The following is a 26,947-nucleotide window of genomic DNA, read 5'->3' as shown; positions in this document are numbered from 1 at the left end:
AAGTCTCTTTTCTATCGCCTGCTTCTTTTAAACCCAGCAAGCTAGAACAATTTTCCCTGATTTTAGACAAGACAGTAAGACAGTTTTACTTACGTCTTCGAAAACTATGTCGTATTTAAATGTTGCCTACATTTTAATGCATCCTAAGAAAGAGTGCAAAAAACATTTAACGGCTTTTGAACAAAACTTGCAATTTAAAAGAAGATAAATAATACTATATGCACAAAGATAACGTGCACAAATATCGGTATTTTATCAATCTGCTTTCGACTTTTGAACATTAGACAGACAGGGTAGAGGGTGTCATATTCAAGTGGCGATGAGTGTATATTAGCTATACATACTAACCCATGGATGCATATGGGAACGAATGCATACATGCATAAGTGTACATTCATATATCCCAGATTAATGATTAAAAATTTCTTCGTTCGTAGTCCACTTTTTATTCATTTATTAAACAACATATGGCTTGGCCGATTTCTGGCCTAATGGAAATTCAGATTATTCACCGCGTCGTCCTATGAGCAACTAAGAATAATCGGCGCCGCCAAATCTTTATTCGTTGCCGACTACCACTTGTGGAGGCATTATGTGTGGGTATGTACATATGCATGTGTATTTATGTATGTGTGTGTCAAAAGTGGGTGATGCTGTGACGACTTGCAGCGACGTTGACCGCGCCGCCGCCGGCATGAAAATTCTCTCGACGCGCACGCATCAGTCTCAATTAGGCGCGAGCAACGCAAACAACAGACTCGAGCGGAGACGATCGTCGTGCGTTTTTCTTGTTTGACGTACAAAGTATGTTTTATTTTCCTTCTGAGTGTGTGTTAGAGCTGGGCATAGGTCGTGCTTTTCTTCGTAGTCACCGTGGTAAGCACGAAAATCACGATGTACCACGAAAAACATCATATAAATGTCAACTTCAACACTTTTGTTGGATCTAAGCCATAAAAAAGGAAGTATGTACATTAATATTTTGCAAGGTATTTCCCATTGAGCATTATTAATGAAATTTATATCTACATATACATATATGTAGGAGTATATGAAATTGATTATATAGTTTTATCTATAGATATACATATGTATGTATGTATTTATACTTCAAGCAATTTGGACATCTTGCTAGTGATTAGATTTTTTAGAACATTTTTTTTATATTAAAAGATAACACAATTTCATTTCGGGCCATGCGGGGTAGCTTATGAAAAATGTCGGTTGTTTTAAAAAGGCCGTCTCGTGGTTGTATTGAAAAGCCGACTCATGCTCATCTCTAGTGGGCAAGGAAACAACTTTTAACTTTTGTATTGCACCTCAACACGCGCTTCGCACTCACTGCGACAAGTTTAAAAGAGAGCGGGAGAAAAGCCGTTAAAAAGCTATACGCTCACTTCGCGTATTACGCTTTGTGCTGCTGTTTCGTTGTTGAAGTTTTCGCCTCACCTGCGCACGAAGATCGTGTTCAACAACAAAGCACGAAGCCGCGTCTGCGACTCAAGCTGTGGCTGCGCATGTCTCAGGGGCTTCCATTCAGTTGCGAGCGAAACGAGTTGAAGTGCAAACGTCTCAAGCGGAAAATCAAGTTGTAGAAGTTGTGAAGAGATAGAGCAACGGAGTAATACAAAGTTGAATGAAGTTGATAGTATTTGCCAAACATCAGATCAAACAGAATCGAAACAGATCACAAATTGGAATTTGAGAGCAAACACGCAAGACCGTGCACATTCTTGTTGGCACATGAAAACGACAAAAATTTGCATAAGGCAAAGACAAGTCGCGGTGATTAAGTTAACCCACTTTCTAAACGAAATAACAAAGCAAGAAAAAAAAAAACACAACAACCACAAAAATCGACAAAAAAATAAATAACGACACAAATATTTACGACCAATAATGTTAAGTAAATAATAATGTGCAAGTGATTCATAAAGAAATCTTGATTTTGTTTTCCTCCTTTACGTCGGGCATATCGAATTCTAACTAAAAGTGAACCGGCCAATAACAACAACAAAAACAACGACAACAAAAGTGCAAAAGAAGAAAAAGTTGACTTGTTACGGTACGAAAACGCATTGAAAACGATACCAATTCCAAGACCGAGACCGAGACGCGCTGCACGTCCCGTCGGTCGTCCGCGCTGGCAGTAAAAACCGCAACCAAAACTAACAACAACAAACTGCAGGGCGTCTCTGAAAGCGACACCAACAACAACAACAACAGTCAGAGGCCTTCCCTTTCTGTGGCTGAGCCTTTTGCCAATCGACGTCTTAAAACGAGTTAACAACGTCAACGTAAACGCGCTCAATACTTGAACTGCCAAATCGTGCCCAGCAACAACAACAACAACAACAACAACAGCCAGACAAAGTTGGTCAGCTTAAAAGCCAAGTTAAAAGGTTCTCAGACCATTTTCCTTCTTGTACGCCATAATTCATAATTTGTCTGTGGGGCGCGACGAAAGCAGCCAAAACAGCAAAATTTTTAGCACCTTTTAAAAAACTCGCCGGTCGGTCACAGTTTCGCATTTCACAAAACATACCTACATACATACATACATCATATATACACACGTATACATACATACAAAATAATAAACAACACAAACAAACATAAGCTCACAATTTCTTTGGATAATTATTACGCGCATATTTCGTGTTTGCTGACTTGGTGAAAATCTTTTTCCACGATATTGTTTAACAGCGGGTAAGTTATTAACTTTATGCCTCTATTTAAATATTTGCATTGTTTAAGAAGTTCTCAAGTTCTTGTCCATATGCAAAAAACCTAATCAATATGGCGAAAATATTTTGTTATTTGATACAAAGGTGTTGGTTTTCACATTGAACTATTGAATTGCGGTCTGGGGGTGAGCTTCGCGTTCGTTCTCTTGGAAGTGCTTAGAAACTTTTGATTCCTTCTATAAAATTAACTTTCAAATACTGTTCTTTAAGCCAATTTCATGATGAAGAGGAGATTTCCGTGCCCTTTCATATTTCTCCATCTTTAACAGCTATAGGATTATGGCTTAAGACATTTCTGTACCTCTATCCGTTACATTTTAAGCAAAGACTTAAAAGTACAATTAAGTAACATTAGTATTACTCACATAGTATATAACAATCGTAATTATATTTGTTTTATTTTTAAAATTATTTTTTAAAAGCCTTCAAAGTAAACATCTACGTAACATAATTCCATAACAAACGTTTAATGGATATGTTCCTTGATTATTTATTATTTTTCATTTTGTATTTAACTAGAAATGTCACCGGCACCTTGATTGTGCTTATTCTGCATATTTATGTATATGTATAATTCATAAAAATCAGAATCTATAACATAATATTTAGGTAATGGGGCAATCGGGGTACGAGCATTAATTTGAAAAGGTCTGCCAGTTCCATAATTTCAGTACGGGCTTCTATCCTATAGCCTATCCAGTCTATTTCGATAAACAAACAGCGGTCGCTGTACGTACTAGTGTGTTGGGTTTTTTGGAGATATACTGATTCCAGATCTATTAAGTGTCCAAAGAATCCATTGGCTACGCAGCTGACTTTATAGTATACCCTTCCTATAAAGCTGTTTTAGAATACATATTAGAATATTAGAATATAGCGCGAAATTTATTCAAAGTCAAAGTATGGTTATAATGTTGTGATTGAGATATATTTGTGAGTGCAGTCCATCCAGCACCTTAGGGATATATTTTTAGCAAATAGTATTAACTATTAAATCAAGTGTACATACAAGTAGCTCAGCAACAAAAAGTTTATAGCACCTGAAATGGCCGAATTCTGCGTGCCTTCCGCACACACACCTCCATAGGATGCCATTTATTGTGCGCTACGTGTCTTATTTCCTGCCTGCACATCACAACAACAACTACAACAACTTGGTCAAAATAATAGACACGTAACCATAACAAATTGTATTTATGAATGAAAACGGGCGTTTCGGTGCAAAAAAAAAAATAAAAGAAGAAGGTAAGCGACCAGATGAAAAATTCGAGCGCAAGCCCATGGACAGTGCAGTAGTTGTCTTTGAGTTGGCCAGCAGACGGCGACAAATGTTTGCACGTTTGTGAAGAAAAATGAAAAAAATAGAAACTGTCAATAAAGTGAAAAAGAAACGTTGAACGTAAAAGGCAGAGACAAATGCCTTGAAACATGTTTCTACGCAGGCCTACGCCTTTTGTTTTAGACACAGACAGCACTCATCATGGTGATTGCCACCGGCATTGCGACTTTTGAGCGCCACAACAGCAATAACAATAAAACTGATATTAACTATTTGTTTGTTGGCCAAAAGCCGCAGCAGCAAAAACTACACAGTCAACACTTTCACAAAACTTGTTCGAACAAATACTAACTAACATACTTATAAGGAGTGTGTATGTACATACTTGTACATGCATAAGTATTTCCATTTTATTTGCCTTTTCGTTTAACATTTTTATGCAATTTTCGTTTTGCACATACAAGTATTATGATTGAGTTTTGTGTTAAAAGACGTGCGCGTTGCGTTCAATCGCAGATTTTGCTCAAACAAAGCCAGCGTACGATACTCAAAATGACATCGAGGCCCCCTCCAACAGTAGTCAATAGTCAACGATGGAGAAATTAAAAAATCAAAAACTGCATTTTGGCACGAACTCATTAAAAAGTGATGAGTACCGAGCAGGGCGAGTGTCGGGTGCGACCAAATTGTCGCCCACAAAAGTTACGCAGGCGCATTGCTTGGCGGCAATGCACAGTGGGACAGACGGAACAAATTTGAAATGAAAATGTTGTAGTTGAAAAATGAATCGCATTTCATTGACATGTTTAAAAAAGTTTTCTTTATGTAACCTTAACGTTATTAACAAGTCGAATGTTAAGGTGCCAGGCTGACTCCTAAATACATTTTACCCACCCCTCTGATGATACAGTTTTTCAAATAAAATAATCTTGGATAAGATTTCAGCTTATGTTGAGGCAATATTTGCGTAAATAAGTATATAACAAAGCTGATGGCACTTGGGTTGAATTCTGCGCCGATCGTTCCCTTAACTGGCAAATGTTCGCAAGATATCTTTATAAGCAAAAAAAATGATTCTACGAAGAGTGACTTTTGCGCCTATCGATTCCATAGCAGCTATATAAATGAATGAAGCTATACATATATGATTTCCAATAAACTTGCTCTGCATATGAATAAGAAAAGTCCACACCAAGATTGGTGTCCCTAACTGCTATGGCTTAACAGACGGACTGACGAATTTTCTCGTCTTGCTGTACTCATAACATGGTATCTGTTGTCTGCTACATACTTATATAAATACATTTCTAGTACATAATACCATTGAAAGCTATAGTTTAATGCTTTAAAATATAGCTACTAGTCCTTTAGTTCATAGTAGTTTACATCTGACTATTTGCGGAAGATATCGTTTATGGCAATTATCGGCAGCACATTTACCTTCTCTTCTCTTTTAGGCTTTAGTATTGCTATTTAAATATTAATTAAGAATTCACCATTGAATACCACCGTGCGCTGACAAGACGAGGCTGTAAATAATCGTGAAAAAGTGTGCAATGTAAAGTCCAAAATAATTATGCACATTAAAGCGCAACTTTCCACTTTTTTGTACGCGTGGTTTTTGTTTGTTTATTAACATTTTCAAAGCACGCACTTTTTTCTCATGGTTTACCAAATATGCAGGCTCTATTGTGTTTAAATTTATATAATAAACTAATATAGCATTCATATACTATACGTATGTATGCATAATTAATGCAATTCCTGTCTGTGGTCATGGACTTTATATTGGCAGACGTATGTGTGGCGTTTTAAAACGCCTCGAAAACGCGCGGGCTGCCTACACAGACGGCTTGCAATCGAATCAGTATGTGCCGCATACTTGATAAGTAAAACGTGATTGATTGCAAATAAGTGCAAGACAAGGCATGTTTACATACATACATATATACATACATACATGTGTGTGCCTATGTAAATATGTAGCTTTGTCTGTATATGTGGGGGTGTACGTATGTGCTTATCAGCACTTATCAGTTGCTAGTGGGCCGCTGGCCCTGCACTTGTTCTCTGCTATTCGTACCTGTAAATATTCAAATTTTTGGGCAGTTGTCTTTGTTTACCGTTCGAGTGTTTATTTATTATCTGGCGACCTGTTCAATCGTGTCTTAAATGTGCAAAGATGAAGCTGCGCGCGTCGTCTAATTTGCCGCCTCATCCCTCTTAAAACGGTTCGACAAATAAATCAACTTCAATGACCACCACTTCTGCTTTTTAGCTGTAAATCATCTGCTTGTTGTTAACTATTTTTTCTCTATTTTTTTGTTGTGTTTTTTTTTTTTGTTTTTTTGCTACTCTTTGTGCGTCAACTTGGCACGACAAGTTGGAGAAAGTTTTTTGCAAAATAATATCAAAAAAGAAACCGAAAAAAGTTAACGTTGAAATTAAATTCATGGAACAAATAAAAAGCAAAACGCTGCAAAAATATTAAGTGTGCAGTGCGAGCAGGTGATTTACGAGTAAGTATACATACATATATACATATGTATATACATACTTGTATTGTAATAATTCTTTTATGTAATTGGCAAAAATCCTACTTTTTACGATTCTTCTCCGCAACGAGGTTCGAATTAAAAACACATAACAATTAATAGGCAAAGCAATCACAAGCAAATCGGCAAGGTGGCAAGCCACATAAATCAAACAAACACCAGACAACATGATGAGCATAAAAAGTTGCAATTATGTACATAATGCACACAGATACAGGGTGCTTAGAACTACTGGAATACGAACTCTAAATAAAAATGCTAGTCCAATGAAATATTCATTAGCTAAGAATCTAAGTCTTGCTTGAACCGGTTCTTTTTTAAATTTCAACTCACAGAGAGTCTAGATTTAAAAAAATAAATATTATTTAAAATTATATATTGTGCATTATTTGAGAATTCCGAAAATGAATTAGCAATCAATGCGTTTGCAATCATGAAGCGCGAGAAAGATTTTTATAAAGTTAAAATATATCTTTTATCAGTTCATGTAACCATTTTAAAAGATTGCTTTCTCAAAGTTACCCAAGCCGCTCAGAATACTAGGAGTGTCTCCTAATTCTCCAAACCAATCCAAACAATTTGGATATTATAATAAGTAAATAATAATAAAAACAAAAGTCTTCAATTCAGAAATAGTATAAAGTTTTCGTTGATTACTCTTTTGATTTTGAATGTTAATTTATATTTTAATGTTGGGAAAGATCAAAAACAAATACTCACTACTTTTACAAAAAATGTAAAAAATAAAAATTATGAAAATCTTGTTTTAGTAAAATCTAGAGAGGGTGATTAACAGAGACTAATCAAATTAGTTTTACTTCTTATATACTTTTATTAAACCTGCATTTTTATTAACAAAGATATACATGGGATTGAGTTTTAAGAAAAAGTTTGCTCAACCCAAGCTTTGATGTCTAGAGAGTCGTAAGTAAATAATTTTTCCGACACCCTGTATGCGCTCGTTAATACAAAGGTATTTATGTAGTAAGCGTTGACAGAGGCATGCAGACAAAGACACACCTACTACGACTTTGGCAGCTGGTTACGCAAAATAATTGAAAAAACATGCAATTGAGTGAAAATCATTTGCGTCTGTTTCTGCTTTTGTTGCGACTAGTTTTTGGTTTTATAAGCATACGAGTATACGAATATATCACCAAAGGCTTGTACGTATCTCTGGCTCTGGCTACTCCTCACTACATGCAGTCCAAGTTAGTAACAAAATCAGACAAACGAAACAACAGCAACAAGAGCCCGCATTTGTTGTGCGTAGTCAGAGGGAAACATGTTTGCTCAAAGCTACTATGTCATTAAACTAAATTACTTAATTTTATGTTCAACACTTTCTACGGTCGCACCTACGCGCGTTGCTTGCGTAAGCGATTTAAAACGCATGCAAACCGCGTTGCAGTGCGAAGGGCCTTTAGAGCGGGCAGGGAGGCCTTCAGGGGTCAAAGTATGGCTTCAGCTGATAAATTGATAATTGCTCTGGCTCTGGCCCCATAGCAAATCAATATGAAATTGTAAATAGTTGAAGGCCAAGAAAATCCAGTAAAGTAGCCAGAATGACCCTCATTAAGTATGTCTGTACTTGTATGTTTGCGTGCAGATAAGATGTGCAAAGGGTCGTGGGGAGAACAATAATTTGACTTTTGTTTATCAGCGCCAGCAATTGAAATTGTAGTATTTATGAGAAATGCAGCGCCAGCTTGGGAAATGGGAAAAACCTCAAGTGCATTGATTTCTTTGCTATGCCACTTAAAATAGTACACCCAACAACAACTACAACAACAAGGGGAATAACAACAAAACCGCACGCACAAGCATTTCCCCCAAAATAGAATCCCACATTTTCAGTTCTATTTCTGAAACATAGACGCACACTTGAAGATTTTCAACGAAGCTGGGAAAACTTTGGCGCTATAAAAATGGTGAAAAATCGCCCGTCTGTGTAATTAGTTTAACAATTTTTCTAGCTGTTCTCTCAATTTGTAGCGTGTTTTCTTTCTAAAACGAAATAAAGGCATCTTTAATTAAAAGTGAAACAAACAAATGACAGCGTGCTGTGAAAAACAATCTCAAGTAACTGAAAATAGCTGCAATAAAATTGAAATGAGATCATAAAAAAAATTAAGTTATAATGCAATCTTACTGACAAATGTGATTTTTTTAACGATTGTTAAGGAATATTCATATATAGTAATTCGAGAAACAAACAAAAAATACAAAGCACACGAATATACCAGAAGGAAAGAGTAGCGCATGATGGCTTATTAGACTGATAGCGATCCTTCGGTTGGAATGTGGAGAAAGGCTTTAATTCTTGAGAGAAAGTTTAAGAAAACATGATGGGAGTGCTTTCAACTGCCTCTAAAGAATGAATTCTTATTAGTCTTGAATAATCCAGCATTTGCTTTGAAATTCGATCAATTATTTGCAATCAACAGAGCAGCCTTTGAATTAGGCATCAGTCGTCTATACTTGAACATACACAGTCATACACTCCCTAGCAGAAATGGCTCAATATAGTCTGAATGTACGAAGAGGGTTCGATGAAATTAGGGACGCTATAGACGATGCGCTGCACGATCCATCGGGGCCGTTCACCAATCTATTCGACAACCTGGAGCGGCGCACAAATACGGATAGAGTCAAGATTTTTTTCGGTGGCGTCATCTTTTGTGCGCTCTACCTGATTTTCGGATGTGGCGCCCAGCTTCTGTGCAATATCATTGGCATCGCCTATCCTGCCTTCCAATCGCTACGTGATGTGGAATGGAGCAGCAAACAGGATGACACCAAATGGATGATCTATTGGGTTACATTCGCGCTACTGACCGTCATCGAATACTTCTCCACTGCGCTAGCCCGCGTCATCCCACTCTATTGGCTACTGAAGTGTTCGTTTCTGGTCTGGTGTATGATGCCTATAGAAAGGAACGGTTCGGATGTTATCTACTATCGAGTGGTGCGACCCTATGTCCTGAAGAAACGCACCTCCGTGCTATTTCCTCACAACAGCCTACTAAAGACCAACTAAAGCAATGAGCCATACTAGCTTATATGCTTTGTGGTTCGATCTTGTATTACAAATTTTAAAATTGTTATCAACGCTTTTTCCGGTAATGTTATGTGAGTTCTGCGTTCCATATTTTGCGGAGCAGCCAAAATTCAAAAGAAATATGTGAAAGAATTACAATAATCGAGTTGGAAATAATGAATCGAACTCTATTGGTTTTCTTATTTTTCATTCAGGGTCTACAATATTATCTCTTACTATTCAAACAGTTTGATTCAAAATAGATAGATAGATAAATACATAGAAAGTTAGTTAGATGGATGGAACGATCGAAATACTTGGTAAAAAATATAGAATAGACAAATAAGGATAAGGATCTTTTTACCTCCTTAGTTAGATAGTTAATTGAGCAGAAAGATAACTAAAATATAGAGAGATTTACAAACATTTAAGTTAATTGAAAGCTGGGCAGATTGCCAGTCTACCTCGCCAATTGATGTATGATCTAAATAAGGTACAACTGACTTTGCCTGAACTGCGTGCACTTTGAAAGTGCATTATCCATCTACTTTATTGATGCTGGCATTTAATTTCAATTCAATTATGTTCAGTAAAAGTTTTTCGTTTCTCGTTTTTCGGCTTCAATGAGAAATTGTGCACCTGAAATGGAGTAGCAAATAAATGAAGTCGAAATAAAAATAAATAAAAAATGAAAGCGTTCTTAATTGCAAGACGCCATTGTAAAATAATTCAACAATTTTTTCCTTGGCTTTTTCCCATTTATTTACAATATTTATATGTGCAATGCATGCGCATGAAAAATATAATTAAGCGCGCAATAGAAATGAAGAAAAATAAGAAAATAAATCGAATCGAATGTACGAGTATTTGCGCATGCGCGGCAACAGACTCGAACTGCATGCTTGGGGTCTTGTGCGAGTATCTGCATCTATGAGTGTGTGTGTGTGTGTGTGTGTGTAACTGCATTTGTTACCATAACGGTATCTTTCACTCTTCGCAACACTTTCATGCTGCGCGGCCTGCTACCAGACATTTCTAATATGCATTGAAATGCGAGTAATTGAAAAGCAAAGTGTGGCAAACAAAGCAGGCAGCGTAAATTGAATTATGATTTCAATTACGTACCGTTAAGAGCGGAAGAGAAGCCGCAGCAGTGGCAGACACAAAGCCAGCCTCTTTCCATGTCTATTGAGAAAGGCACGAGTCGGCGCCGCCGCAACTGTAAATGAGGTTGAGGCTGATAAATATCTACAATCTAACCACGCTTGGCCTTTTCATCAAGTATTGTAGAACAGTAAATGGCTTCTAACTCAACACCGATTCTCAATATCGGGACGCCCCTGGAGGCACGATCTTTCTCACTTTAATTGCTTTCTAATGGAGGCAATTGATGCCCATATGCCCCTCTATATGCATACATACGAGTTGTATATTCGTCCAATTTCTCCCCCCTCTCCAGCTCTGCTGCGCTGTTGCCTTTTTGGCTGTGAGCCCAACAAATCATAAAAAGCCAAACTATGCGCCATGTGGGTCAACGAATTGTGTCAGACGGACGCCGTCGTTTGACAAAATGACAGCAAAATGTCATAAATATAAAAAATGAGCTGTCAATTTTATCTTTTCTTTATGGTTTGGGAAAATTTTGAAACCTTTTGTGGCGCTTACATAAATTGTGATGGCAGAGCCGAGCTCTTTGTTTGTGGCATGCATCTCAGCTCACCTTCGACTGTTGCAGTTGCTCGACTTTTGTATTGGTTCGAGCATCGCTGCCCAAAACTACAAATCACTTTCAATTTTGTCTTTAAGTCGCATTATTTGCTATTATTCGCCGCCAGTAATTGCCAAATCATTTCGGAAATACTCGCAGCTACAAATGACTAGACATCGATTGATTTTGGCCGCATGAGCAGTCAAAACAGTTGCTGCCATAACCTTGAATTGTGGTCGCATGATTTCATCAAAATTTCACACTTACGCCCAAAAAGCTGTCGTTCCTATCATATACTACTTAGGAGTACGAGTTTGTATGAACGACTTCTTCTGTTGTCGCTCATGTTATTCGCTCATTATAATTTTAGCCACAAATCCGATGAGTAAGCAACAGGTTCGATATTGTCTGTGCCAGAATAAAATAAACAACACACTGCCGACTGAATTTTAATCAAAAATAACTAAACTTATTTGAATGCTACCATTTCAAAAAGTAGTCATTCAGTTGGAACTCTTCAAAAAATGTCAATACGAATCTCTTTTAGATGGGTAAGGAAATTCAGAGCCAAACCAGAAAGGTGCTACAATTTCAAAAAGAAGTCACAAAGTTAATGTTCAATATAACAAATTAATATTTTTTAACTTAATTTCTTCTTATATACAAGTAGTAGATTGAGGTTGAGAAAGTTCTGATTGGAGAGAAGAAGAAATATTTTCAATACGTTTCAGTTTTACAAACTGAAAAGAACTGTTTTTTTACAATTCGAAGAAAAAGAGAAGCTAATTGAACTAAAATTAAAATTATACAAAAATAATTGCTTACCAAAAATATCATTGCCACTAATTTGTCATCTAGTTTTGGTGGAGTTTTTAAAATAAATGAGAATGTGGACTTTTTAAATTAAATGAAAAAATTTGATACATCAAATGTAATCTTCTGTAGACAAAAACCATATAAAAATCAACTTCTTGACGATGTAAGACACTAAGTGGCAAATCAATTTTGTGTCGAAAGAATGAAGTCAGCTTAGTTCTATTAGTAAGTGTCTAGCAGTCAGCCACATGACGAAATTTCGTATGAATAATGCTAATTTTCTATGACTAAAATACTGAGAACATTGAAAATAATTAAGGGGACTCGAAATGAAAACACCTTTTCATTCGTTGACATTTTGACTTAATTTCCTTTAATTCTAGCCCTGTATTATCATCCCATTCTTGTAATTAATTAATTAATTTAATTTAATTCTTAAGTGTTCAGTAATCGTGCAATGTTTCGAAACTACATATTGCATGATATTCAATAAATTACCATTTAATTCTAGATTTTTATTTAAAGTAAAAGTACTTGACTCAAGTGTTTCATTCAACCTATTTATATTTAAATTTAAAAATGGTTGGCACTCAGATAATTGGATATTATCATATCCTTCTTTCTTTTTATCTTTCTCGTTCTACTTCGTGCTTTTTCTAATTAGTTGTTAAATAGAATTAACATTCCACCTCTATCTACTTTTTGTATAGTTTTTTAGGTCTTTAATGTCTCTGACCACATATGTCTGTGATTAGCTGGCCAACTGGCAAATAAAATTCCCCCTACGTGTCGAAGCATTAATAGACGTTCTTGTTCAGTTTTATATTAGGCTTTCTTATCTTTTAAGTTTAGTTTAAATTGTTATATTAGGTTTTATAATATAATCGACAGAATTATTGTTGATATTCTGAATAAAAATAAAAAAAAAAAAGATCTTTCATATAATCAACTATTGTCCAATTGCCTTTTTTGTCTTTATTGGTCTTATTCGTATTAACTACAAAAGTGTCTCTACGAGTATGTTACAGAAACATAACCCATAAGATTTGAATGAATCAACAAATAAAAAAGCTTTACTCATATTGTCTTTATTTTTGCTTTACGACAATATTTGTTCCCCTAAGAGGTTGTGTGTTCTGAAGCTGGTCACTGTAATATCTTTGCGTCTGGGGAGCACTTGAAATGTTTGTTGTCGATTAAGACCTCTCTGCCTCTCCTTCCTGACAATGTCATTCATGGTGGTCTGGTTTTGGATCAATCAACAAATATTGCACAAAAGAAATAAATGAATAAATGCATTGACCATTAAGGGCACACACGTTATTGCCTTGCATGACCCTAATTGAATTGAAATTTTTCACTTGTTTGCAAGCACAAAGCCATTTTTTCGCATAATTATTGCAAAAACAACAAAAGCAAGGCAGCAACAACAACACCACATATTGGTATATTGATTAGTTACTTATTGAAGCGTAGACAATTGAGTAGCGTCCAGCGTCGGTTTCCTTGTTTATAGTTACACATCTACTGATCGAGCAACGAAGCTATAAACTATGTGAGAGTGTATGTGCGAGTATGTGTGTGTGTGTGCATAGTTCCGGTTGGTGTTGGCAAAAAAAAAAAAAAAAATTTAAAAACGGTGAATGGCGGTGCGCGCATTTAGACTCAATAATAATCGCTAATAATTACATGCCACGATTTTGCAAACGAGTTAGTCAGACTGACCAACAGACTAGCCATCGTACAGGCAGACATTGAAAAAGTAATAAATTAAGAAATCTCTTCAGCCACAACTTTAAAATGGAAACCTAATATTTAGATATACATACTTATATATATCCAGGCGTCTTTTTTTTAAACTAGTCAGTATTACTTTTAAGCAGTGAGTTTAGTTAGTTAGTTTAGTTAAAGTTGATAAAATAAATAATTGATTTTCTCTTTGCTGTTAAATCTGTTAATGATTGCTAATCATTGGATATTGTTTCAATAAATTTTGGAAGCGAATACGAAATAATAATTGTTTTCAAATTTCGCTTTTCTCTGTGGGTTCGTAATAATATGAAAGAAATGTTATATTTTTTTTCCTTGTATAAAAAGGGAAGTAGTATTTGCCATCCCTTCTTCCTCACTCTTTCGGGCAGCTGTGTTAAATTTTTACCCAGTCATTCATTTCTCCTGTGATCATAGTCCATAAAGAAATTCAACTTTAAATTTGATTAAGTACTTTAGAAATATTAGAATTAAAACAAACAAAGATTACTAAAACTTTAAATAAACTGGAGGGGAAGAAGGGTGTACTAAAATGTATTTAATAGGGAAAAGGAGGCGTAGCAGATCCTATTACATGATAAATGAACGTGTGTATGAACACCGAGAACCATTGGAACCATTATATATGATATAGCTGCCATAAAAGATTATTTTTTGTAAACAGCACCTTGCATGCCTCAGCTCTCAGTGCCGTCATAATATTTAGAATTTCAAGAATTACTTTAAATGATGTCTTTGAATTCGAAATGATATCATTGGATTCATCTTTGAAATGTTTTCCACTGTACGGACAGGAAGATAAATAAATACATCTAATCAAAAAGAAAAGCAGCACTGATTGTTGGCCTTTAATGCAAGATGTGGCAACAACAACGTGTATTATTGTTGTGGCTATTACTGAGCTGTTTGTCGAGGGGCTGAATGAGATTTATAGCCATGTGTTAATCCTTCTCGGTCACGTTCATTTTGGCTGCAATTTTTGGCTGGAAATTCGAACTTCAATCTGGCCATGATTTAGTGGCTAGTTGCTGTTTTCTTTAGCAGGCGCACAATTTTCGCCATTTTCCGCAACTAAAGTTCTACAGCACTGGGCGCTTTAAGAGGCTGTGGGCGCTGAAGCGTGTGTTCTGCGGTCGCAGTTTTGTGATTTTTGCTGTTGCTGTCGTTGTCGTTGCTGCCACCCACCGGTTGGTTTGAAGAAAAATTTAGCAACTAAATAAAATGCAAACGCTTTGCTTTGTTGCCGCATGCCACGTTTGCGGTCCGCAACTGAAACTGCATCTGCATCTGTGGGCGTGCTGAGCTTTGTGGCAAGTGAAAACATTTTGAAAGTAGTTTTAAGTGCAACAAGAAATGCTCGCATGCATGCCTCTCCATGTGTATATGTGTGTGTGTGTGTGTGTAAGTATGGCTTAGTGGAAGTTTGCTTTTGAAAATAGTTGCATACAGCCCCTTTATGAACCATTTCTCACTTTGGCACATGCTTTTAACTTTTGAATGTGTTGCCATTTGAAAGGATTTCAGCTAAATAGTTGGCACGACTAGGCTTAAAGTTTGGCTTTATTTTTCCTGCACACAAATATAAAGTTTCAAATCACTGTTGTGTAATGGCATTAAGCTTAAGCATTAACGGAAAATATCTATTATAGTATATAGCAAAAGAAATATAACTAAGTAGCTTATGTCAGGAAACAATTCGTGGGTTATCCACCGTCCTCTTTAAATGCCACATATTCCTTTATACCTATTTTATAAAAGAGAATTTCAAATTAATACTTGTAAAGGATGCATTTCAAACTCTATCGCAGTAATAGCTTATCAGATAAAAAATATTCTACAGCTTCCGAAGACTGTCTTACACCGAAGATTAACCCAAAAGTTGAAGAACTGTAGGTGTTCTATAATTTTCTCGAATGATAATTTCGAGCTTATTATGGAAACATCTTTGAATATCTAAGGCTCGCCTATCACCTTAGAGATAATTTACATACATCTTTAAAAAAATGTAACACTCTATTATTTAAGGAATTTAATTTATCTCAGAAACTTAAAACTTTTCTAATGCTGGTCTTTAAACGAATGACTATTTCAAGTCTATCCAATTTATATAATGGCATACATTTGTATATAACCTTAAAGACTGAGAAAGTGCAGCCTAACATAGGTCTAGACAATGCAAAAGTAAAAGCTATTTCCAAAACAAACGCCCAGGGAATGTCTCACACTCTAAGTGCGGCAGCTGTTTAGATCCCCTCTGTGTTGTTCGTAAGTGAACATTGTTTAGTTCTTACACTTGAAGAAAATGCTGGAAATACTTGTCTAAACATGTATTCTCTGTATTCTTGGTAAGAGATAAGCTGAATAATTTAAAATGAGCGAGAATTTTAGACGTACTACTTATTGTATAGTAATGTCTATTACTATTAAGTTTCCTGTGCTGCTGTTTTAGAGTGGTTTGCTAAGATAACCTAAGCTGGTGTTAAACAACTGGATTATCTTTTATATCTAGGGAGAGTGTGTATTTCTGGAGTAATAAACGAACCATTGAACACCCTTTTTACAGCTCAAAATGTCGCACCCTCGAGTATTCACAGCAACATAAATATAAAGACTGTTTCCAATTGATGAGGGTGTTAAATAATTTTTAAAAACGCTTTCAAATGCAGCAGACTCATTGCCTCTCGAAATATCGATTGCATGACAGGGCCACGCTGCAGACTGCCAATTCATGTGCTAATCCGAGAACGCATTGATTATTGGTTTTTCTCACCAACTGACAGCCAATTATTGAAAAGTAATACAAAGCGAAAAAAGTGGCATTGAGTCACCCTACGGTCTGTTTGTGCAGCAATTAAAAACAATTTGATGCAATTAAATATTGAAAACTTGTTTGCCCGTTTGTTTGTGTACGCTTATGATTTTTTTCTCGCTTACGAGTATCTGCCCCAGCAAATTGCTGGCAATTTGCAATTTGCCGCACGGACATGCAGAAACTTCCGCACTACAGCCCAATGCGCCAGCAATTTCAGACATGCATTGTGAAATGAAGTTACAAATGTGTGTGTGCAGGACCAAACAACAAATAAAAGATAAAATAAACCCGAAGAGGAGGGAAAAAAACAGTAAAATGGGAAACCATTTTTTCAACCGTGCCAAACTACCGACAAATTGCCACAATTGATTTTTTTATTGCCCTCTGTCGTGAACTCTGAATTTAACACGGTTCCAGCTATTTTCAACTTAATAATTAAAATTATTGCATTTAACGGGTCTTTGGTGTTGGCAATTAAAGCGACATGCCTAATTGCACCAACAACAACAGTAATAACTAATCACAAATGATTTGTTGTAATTAGCTGCAAATGAAACTGAAATTGAAACTGGCACAATTATGCAACGACATAGTGCGTTCCAAATGGAAATAAGAAACCCAATTTTTAAACTTGGCCACAACAACTAAAGCCTTATCTTTGAGGCTCTATATGCTCTACTATCATACGAATTATTAGCACTTTAAACTAATTTCTGAGAGTTGTGAGATAAAGATTAATATGGATAGTTATTTATAGATATAGATCCGTATAGATATATAAATATACTTATGAATAGATAGAGAGGGAGAGAGAGATATTGATAGATATAGATAGGTATAGTTAGATAAACATAAATGTATAAGATCGTTTATCGCGTAATTAGAATGAGGTACAATATATGACCTCCTTTGAGTCACATTTTCAATTATTATTATTTAAACTAGTTACAAAAAAAATTGTTGGTCGTTGATTGAAAACCATGTTCTTTGCGGCGGATAAAGCCGTTCGTGTAACATCAATCTATCATAACTAACACTCCAAATATTCAATATAAAATAGCCGGCACACTTATCACAGAATCAATGTTGAAATGTGCAAAAATGTACTACGATGATTCTTTATACTTATGGCTTTAAAGATTTCAAGCCGTATAACATTGCATGTCTTCATACCTATAATATACTCGTACTATATACAAGTATGTACGATTAAGAAATAAAAAGTCGTGGCATGTCAGAAAACAACTAATATAGCAAATTAAAATAGACATCTCTTAAAGTAATAAAATAAAACAATTAGATATAATTACATTATTATAAGCAAGCTAGACTGACTTGGAACAATTAAATAAAAATTTGGAGATCATTTCCAAGTCTGCAGCAACCTGCTGTAGAACGAACCTTGCCAGCTTCGCCCATTAACAGCTGAAAATGCTTTTCTCTAAGAATAACTAACTTTACTTAGAAAAGCGCACTACCCTCTTGTAGAGTAGAGTATGAAAATCTGAAAACGCTTTGTAACATTTTCATTTTTAATTACAAACTAGCTAGGCAAGCGAGTGAGCCAAATCGAGAAGCGCCAAATACTAATGCAATGTTGGTTTGAGTTTTGAAGTGTGCAGTTGTTGTTGTAGCTGCTGTTGCAGTTGCTGTTGCCGTCAATCTCTTGAGGCACTCGCATAACTGTGGCGTTAATGCCATAAGCCGATTTTGGGGCGTTTTCCGACTTCCTGCTCATTATTATTACAGCAACAGAGACAGCAGCAACAATAACAATAACAACTACACATAAACTCCATTACGGCTCAGCGCCACAGCTTGTCAGAGATTTCCCCCCACAGCATCGACCACACACCACCACAGCGATTTCAAATTATGCCGAACTGCGGAGCTCAATCATTGAGCTTTGTTAGCCGCCAAACTGTATAATGACAGACAACTGCAATAAGCGAATGCAACGACAACCATATAGGCATAACAAACATATTTCTTTGTACATACATACATATATATAGTACATATATACATACTATGTGTAGGTATAATCGTACATGTACTCGCACATGTAGCGCTTGTGACACTTTTGAGCTGCCGCTTGCAACTGGCAATCGGACAGACAGGCACAGATCTATCTCATAGATGGGCGCATATGTATGGATGTATCTACAAGTACATATGTATGAGGCCAATGATTTTGCGTGCTACGCGCTTTCCGCATTGCTGCAATCAACAGCGATTCGACACCGACACCGACACCGACTTAGACTGCGACAACGACATCGACACTCATCAAGATGAACGACCCTGCATGCCAGACTCCCAGCCAGTGGCCATTGGCTATACACTCTAAAGCTCTACAATGTTGAGCAGCAGAATAGAACCAAAAAAGAAAGACTATAAATTATTAAATCTAAATGTTGTGGCTAAATAATTTGCACACATCCTTGTCGAGCTTTAGAAGTATTTCTCAAATGTAGAATGTACTCCCCCATTCTTCATCTGCTACGAACCATTCCATTCAAGTTGTTTCGCATTGCATTTGAAAATGTCTAAGATTATTAATGCATTCAATTATTTGATTTCATTTCGAGAAATTGTATTTCCTGCAACATGTATGATGTGTGTTGTCAGCTGTTCAGCGGTGTATATGTAGATACAGATACAGATGCGACTGTCCGCTGTACTTTGTGCGTATCTGTATCTCGACTGCATCGCAGTTGCATTCATTTATGCAGATCAGTCGCTGAGCACTTGAATGTTTTCAATTGCTGCTGTTGCTACTGTTCTCATCGCTCGTTCTTCCCCCTCGACCCCCCCAATGACGACTCATTTATGCGCACTTATGACCACAATTCCAGCTGCATTTTGTTGCGCCGTGAATTTCCGCGTTTATTACATTTTAATGCGTCTGCGTCGTCGACCCCAAGCGCATTTTCTCTAATAGCCATTGCTCTGGTCATAGACCAGTTGCTTATCGGACGGGCATATCTGTGTACATAGTACATATAATGTAATTATAGCCCCGCTCGTCTTTGGTTTTTGCCTTAATCGGGCGTCTGGGCGCCTGATCTCTGGGCCTGTCAAGAGGCGTCTTTTGATTGATTTGTTTATGCAGCCGTCGCGGTCTCTGCATATGGCCATGCGTGCTGAACTTCAAATGCTGGCATTGCCTTCCTTGAAATGCCAAAACAATCAAAATATTTTCATATGCGTGAATACATAGATGTTTTTTGCCAGCATGCAATGCGATGTGCATTCGCAAAATAAATACACGTTTGGCTAAAAATAACGCATGGTGCGTGTGTTCACTGGAAAAGGTCATGTGTGGAATTTCACACAAGCAGGGCCATCAGCACGAGCATTATCATTAGCATTAAGATCATAATCGCCAAAAGCGTTTTTACATTCTGCGTTACTTGTATTATCGGCAGCGGTTTTTTCTCTTGTTTTGGCCAACGTAAGTTTTTGTTGATTTGCAACGGCTTTTGTGTTTTTTATTCATGTGCAGAGTCGAACAATACGGCCATAAACATTTTATGGCTCGCTCTTGACCGGTTTGTACAGCTAAGGCGCAGAATCGAACAATCGGGCGGCGGCAGCAACAAGTTACCAAACCGGCAAAAGTGCAGACAAACGGCACATTTTGCAAGACGACGATGAGGTCAAGGGGCGCTCACAGATCAAAAAAAAAAAAACCAACAACAACAACAAATCCACTAAGCACAATCAACTTTTTCAGCTACTGTAAAAAGAGAGGGAGATGGTGGAGATTCACATTTTTGATTCACAACGCATGCGCAACGCAGACCCATTAACCTTAGCAGCTGCAGTGCAGCAGCACAGCAATAACAACAGTAACAACAATAATAGCAACAGCAATTTAGATATTTCTTCAAACATGTTATTTTTCTCTTGATATTTGTTTTTGCGTATCTTTTTGTTCAGTTCGTGTGGATTTCACAATCGTTTTTTTTCGCGTTGGCCATTTGCACAATTACAACTGTTTTGTTTGCACTACGGACGAAGGCTAAGGTCAAGCACTATCGGATGTGTGTGTGTGTGTGTGTGCTGCGTCTGCTACGTCTGCTGCGTGGGCTCTGTTAAGCTAATGTTAATGTTATGCCAATGTTAAGCGCGCCTACACTGCACGATGTGTGTGTGAGCAGGCCCATCCAAGCCCAGTGAAAGCAACGGCAATGAGTGGCAATGGCCAATAGCCAATAGCCATCTAATGTATTTATGGCTTGGTGGAAAGCGTGGGGGCTGGAGTGCCTTTAGACGCAATACTCATTGAGTAAGGATTAGGCGATGACTATTGAAAATTGGCATTGAAAAATTAATGCACTATAAATGGATAAGCAACTAAAGCTACGACCAGACACACAAATTTGTTTCATTTTGCAGGTAGGCTTCGAAAAGTAAATAAAGTTAAGTCTTTATCCTTTTTTTTTGTTTTTTGTTTTTTTTTTTTTTGTTTGTTAATTATTGTGTTGCTTTGGCTAAAACGTGATAGTTTTAAATTTATTTTAAGAGAATTGCAGAATATAAGCCTGCAAGCATTTTATTCGCAACGTCCGTCATGCTCATGTGATGATGATGGCGTCGTGATTCGGACCAGAGCCTACTCTGGGTATTCCTGCTAGCTAGTTAAGCTATGCCAGACGTAAACTCGATTTTTTTTGTAGCCGAAAACTTTGTTTTAAACTTGTTGTTTAAAGTTTCCAACACCAGAACTTTTGCAGACACAATTATTAAACTTATTCCGAAAGGACATATGTATAAGCTCTTACTAAGAGCTAAATCTCCTGAATATTTTACAAACCCGTATATATTTAAAATAATAGTACGATCTACAACTACAATATTTAACTTAAACTAGATTTGACAGTCATATTTTGTTCATATATCCGTCAACCCACTTTCCGATGCAACCTTCTGATGCCTTTTCATTGCTTTTGTGCACCTCTATTTTGCCTCATTTATGCAAAACGGAACTCGAGCATCTGCTGTCAATTACAATTAACTAGAGCCGCACAAAAATTGCAAGCCAACATCATCATCGCCATTGCAATCCCAATCCCAACCCCAACCCCATTCTCATTGCCATCCGCATGGGCTCACTGGTTCGCGATGCCCGACTTGTATCATTATGCAATTGTCTTCCATACGAAATTCTAACGGCTGCACTTAGACTGCATTTTAGATAAATCAGTAGTTGTAGCAACAACAACAACAACAGCAACAACAGTAGCGACGACAACACGCGCGTAAACGCAAGCGGAACTAAGCACTTAAGGGAGCTGCGACAAGAGGGGGCCCTCCAACTAATAATAGACGCAAGGGGTGCACACACACACACACTCACACACACACACACATGTGAACACGTGCAGCTAATTATATATGTAAAATGCAGCCACACTCAATAGACGCTGTTGTTTAGGAAACGCATAAATGAGGAAATGCCCCTAGGCCTTAATATGAAATTCTTCACAGTTAGAAAATGGATGCGCGTCTCCATGCAGGCATGAAGCAAACTTTTCACTCAACAAAGGCGCTTTGATAGAAAGAGCCAGGGGGCTGGTGGTGTGGGCTTGTGGAACGTGCAACGCTTTCGCTGCCGTCTTATGATTTATGTAGAGGTCGAAATAACATCATTTGGCATTGTGATAAAGTCTAAAGACCTTAGGCTGCATTTAGATGCATCTTTCTTGTCTATGAAATAACAAAACAAAAATTTAACCTTTTAACTGTGCTGCACATTAATTAGGGAAATACTATACAGTGGAAACTGTTTGAAGGGAAATAGTTAATGGGTGTTGTCGGAATGTGTTTGATTCAAAAATTCCATCATTTCATGGCATTGTATATTAACCGCAGATCTTCAATGATTAACTGCTACTGAGCTGCCACTCTCTTTACAGAGAGCGCCTTCTTAATTAGAACTTGCAGTTTCTGGCAGAAACTTGTTTTCAAAAACCTAGGATATAAGTTCTTGCAAATAACACTTAGACTCAAACAATCGAACATGGAAACAATATATCTTTTTCTTAGATTATCAAAAAATTACGAATTGGACATTACTGGTATTAGAAAACGGATATGAATCGTAACAGGAATAGAGTTAAGAAACGAACTTTGTTCAAAACCGGTGCTGATAAATGCTTTAAAAGTAATGAAGATGGTTGTACCATTTATTAATTTATTAATCGCTTAATCGCTTAGATTTTTCAGTGATAAATAATCAAAATCTATAACAAAAAAAAAAAAACCAGATCATTTGTTTATCCCTGTGAACGCAATGAACATTGTTTGTTTACGATCTTACTAAGCCTTCATTCTATAATTCAGTTAATCCATCTTATTTTGAATTATTATCATGCATGATTATATTTGTGTAAGCTTTTAAGAACTATATAAGAAAAATATAATTATCTGTGGACTAAGCTAACTATGACGGTACTAGCCATAGTGATAGGCAGCCATCGACACTATTGGTAGCTTAACAACTCTATTCATTTATAAGCCCGCATATTCGCTACAAAGTCACAGTCTAACCTCTATAAAGTATTTACATACGTATATGTTGTTTATCAAAATACAGTACGCCAAGTTTTTGCGTTAATTTGCAATCAATTTATAATTATAGTGAATCTAGTAGCTAAAGCTAATTGTCTCTGCATATCCAAAAGATTGGTAATTGCAGCCACACACACACACATGCTAGATGGCCAAGTTGTTTGGTTATGAGAGCACTCCCCCAGCCCCTCTGTCCATCTGTCCCTCTGTGCCTCTCTGAACTCGTCATGCCTGGCTGCCATTGAAACCGAAACATATCGGTACTTTTGCTTTTTATGTGCAGGCGCGTAATTAAGTTCGCGCTTGAGGTAGCTGCAGTCTTAATCTTGGATTCGTTTGGTCTCAGCAGCATCAGCCTCAGTTACTATATGTATGCCATTGCCACGCACAGTGCGCGCCATAAGTTATACACACACTGTGAGGTTGTTGTTACTTTTCAATTAATTAGCCATGCTGCTGTTGCTGTTGCCGTTGCCGTTGCTGATGTGGAGCCTCAGGAATTGCTGCGTGTAGTTCTACTTATTTATGAGCTCATAATTATGTATGTATGTGCCATGGCCTAAACAAAAGCAACAAAAACAATAGAAGCAGCAACAACAACGACCGGCACTCTGACAGTTCGTTCAACTTTTGATCAATAATTTGGCTAGCACTCGGTTTTTGTTTACTATGTATGCGAATATTCTGCGGACTGCTGCCTCGTTTTGGCTTTCTTGCCTGCTGGCTGGCTTCCTTTCATTTTGGCATCTCTTTTAATATTTATTATGCGCATTACGCGCTGCTTCTAATTAACTTAAATAATGTTATGCTATTGTAGACAAGTTTTTGGCGCTTTCAAAGGCCCCTTTGTTCGATTCGATGCGCAAAGAAATGCAAATGGCCAACTAGTTGGCCGGCCAATGCCGAGCTATTTTAAAAAGACATTGAAGCGGTCCATTTGTCTCTTTGGTTTTCCAGTGAAGGGGGCTGTTCTTTGTTCCCAGTTTTGTTTCGCCCCAACATAGTCTTTGCAAATTGGCTCTTCTAATTAAAACTGGCCACGGTTTTCTTTTTGTTACGTACATATATTAATTATCATAGTTTTTCTTGCATTTTGCGTATTCAGGCCTTAAACTTGCCTTCGGTTTCGCAACCGGTCAAGGTGAAAGTTGCTGATACTAGCGTTGTTGCACAGTGCCTCAGAATTGATTATTCAAAGTTGAAAGCTGGAAGTTATTTCATTATTTTCTTTCTTCAAATCATAAAATATTTTCTGAAAATTTCTGTTTATAGGAAAGCGTAAAAACTAATTCAATTAATTTACATAGACAAGAGAACTGTCGGAAAATTAGAGAAAAAAGCTTGAAACTCCATCAGTCTTCAGCGATCCTGGCATATGCTTTGGACCGCTTAGAAAGTTGAAGAGTGTTTTTCTGTAAGAACGCCTGCTAAGCATTTGGCTACTCAAATGGTTTTGAGAACAATATAGTCACGATCTTTGCCAAAGGATCGAGCTAATGGGTGTCCCGATGGCTAAAGATTAGGGAATTTCCGAGCACCTGTAATATGTATGAAGAGATCAAAACTACAGTTGGAGTTGCCAAAAAGCTCACCACGTAATTGGTTGAGGCCATCATTAGTAAGAGAGGTCTTAGCGATTAATGTGACTTGTTTCACAGCTTCTCAAGATTTATATTACTTAATAACAAACTTTAGATTATGATTTCAATCAAATCTTCAAATCTTGGTGCTCTTTTCTATGCAACTGTTTAATGATAAGATGGATGTTTGAATAATCTGTTGAATTATCTCAACCAAAAGAATCTATTTGTATAGTATTAAGCCAAATGGCACAAGTCTATCTTTATTGCTTGCCAAGCATTTCCTTTTAGGAAATTTTCTTTTTTCATTTTGTATTAAATTCCACGTTTTCTTTTAAGTAATATTCGACAACTCCCGTTGACAATATAAGTAAAACACGTACCTAATTTACCACGACTTTATCGCTCACAGACCCACAGTGCGTCATGTGGCATGTTTGTCCGAAGCAGCGGACATTATTTTTGACAAATTAATTGCTTCTTGCTGGTTTTTTTTTTGTGTCTAGTTAAACAACATTTTGAGTTCAGCGCGCAATCAAACTTTTTGTAAATTTAACTAATGCATAAATTAAGCTGCCTAATTGCTGATTTGCATATAAACAACACTAAGCTGCAGCTGCAGGCCAAAATTTGAAATAAAAAAATTGCTGGAAACGGCCATGGTCATGCCACAAGCAGCAGCCCCAAGTCCATGTGCCATCCATGACGTGCTATGTCTTTGCTTGGCAAATGGACTGCGAGTTCATTTGCAGTGACATTTGCAACAAATCAACTTACATTGCGTTTGCCACACGAGACGGATGCACTGCAGTGCTCGCTACCAGGATTTTTCTGCTCCATTGAAGCATTCAATTGGGCGAGCGGCCACGGGGCAGGGGCAGAGGCAGGGGCACGGGCTTGGCTGTTGACTGTCAATGGCGTCGTCGACGACTGGGCGTAGTAAACGATGCCACTCAACTCATTTATTTTTGTTTTTTGTTTAGAAAGTTTCAAAGTTTCGAGCGCGTTGCAAGAGTGCAAGAGACGTTCATCTGCATTTGGAATGGTAAGTCGTCATCTAGCGGTATGCATGCGACGTCTAAGAAAAAGAACGGTCGGTCACAAGCTTGGAATGGCTGTTACCGTAATACAGCGCTCTGTCCGTCACACTGTCCGACTGTCTACTGGAGATTGTGTCATTGACAGCGCATAAAATGTCATAAAAAATATCGATTCTCTAGATGAGCTCAGATTGGGGGGAGCTGCAAGAAGAATTCGACACTCGGTGCGAGCAACGATGCTGTGTTGCATGCGCGTAGAACCGGTTGCGGCTCAGACTAAAGTTGTGGAATCAAACAACAAATCTCTTCATAACAACTTACAGTTAGCCAAAGCTCTAAAGAATTTATTTAGCGGCATACGGACACAAATTATGTAAAGCATGTTAATTTAATTAAAGCTGGCATGGTCGACAATTGTTAAATAACAAAGAAATCCCAGCTTCAATACGAAAATATAACAAAAATATAAAGACATCTACAGAATGCTATGTCCATAAATAATGCCTTTGGTGGTGGTGAAATGAAAGCAGATTAAGAGATTGGCTAAAAAAAAGTGATCAACTTCTTTGGGAGATATTGTATCTAAAGGGCAGCTAAGCTTCTCAAACAAACTAATCTAAAGAGTTATTTATACGAAAGGACTAATTAAAGTATTTGAATCACAGTATTACTTTTAAAACTGAAACTTCCCCAACTCGTAACTTCTTCAATACGGTCATAGTAGTAGATTGTATGTAGTAGATTGTTTTTTGTTATCCGTCTTAGCTCTAATTTCTCTAAGATTGAGAGAACAATTTTTAAAATTGTGTGTTAAAAAAAAAATACAGACGAATTGATAGCCTCCTCTTTTTTGAAATCGTTTAAAAATGATTTAGTTGAGCTCATTTCAATTTATAAATGCAACAAATTTAAAGATTGTTCAAACAATTTAGAAGAACTCGGTTGAAATGTTTGCTTTAAAGTTAAATTCCTATAAGAGTACTCTTTACCCAATAACTGCACGATTTTTAAACTTTTTGGT

General features: G+C 37.0%; 2 protein-coding genes and 1 pseudogene across 2 annotated transcripts in view; 2 read left to right on the top strand and 1 right to left on the bottom strand.

Moving 5' to 3' along the window:
- Window positions 1-762: 762 nt before the first annotated feature.
- The window catches only part of LOC115620519 (serine-rich adhesin for platelets), a 63,556-nt gene continuing 37,371 nt past the window's right edge, over window positions 763-26,947 (top strand). The window contains exons 1-2 of the mRNA XM_030513785.1: window positions 763-804; window positions 1,667-2,709. The gene's annotated coding sequence lies outside the window, so the exon portion shown is untranslated. The remainder of the gene's footprint in view (window positions 805-1,666; window positions 2,710-26,947) is intronic.
- The window catches only part of LOC115620521, a 41,544-nt gene continuing 15,437 nt past the window's right edge, over window positions 841-26,947 (bottom strand). The window contains exon 6 of the transcript XR_003995225.1: window positions 841-946. The gene's annotated coding sequence lies outside the window, so the exon portion shown is untranslated. The remainder of the gene's footprint in view (window positions 947-26,947) is intronic.
- Window positions 9,061-9,807, top strand: LOC115620520 (annotated as a pseudogene).

Source organism: Scaptodrosophila lebanonensis, unplaced genomic scaffold, assembly GCF_003285725.1.
Source record: "Scaptodrosophila lebanonensis strain 11010-0011.00,11010-0021.00 unplaced genomic scaffold, SlebRS2 tig00000024-arrow-pilon, whole genome shotgun sequence".
NCBI classification, from domain to species: Eukaryota; Metazoa; Arthropoda; class Insecta; order Diptera; family Drosophilidae; genus Scaptodrosophila; species Scaptodrosophila lebanonensis.
Note: the sequence above shows the minus strand (reverse complement) of the source record. Positions and strands in the feature narration are given on the sequence as shown.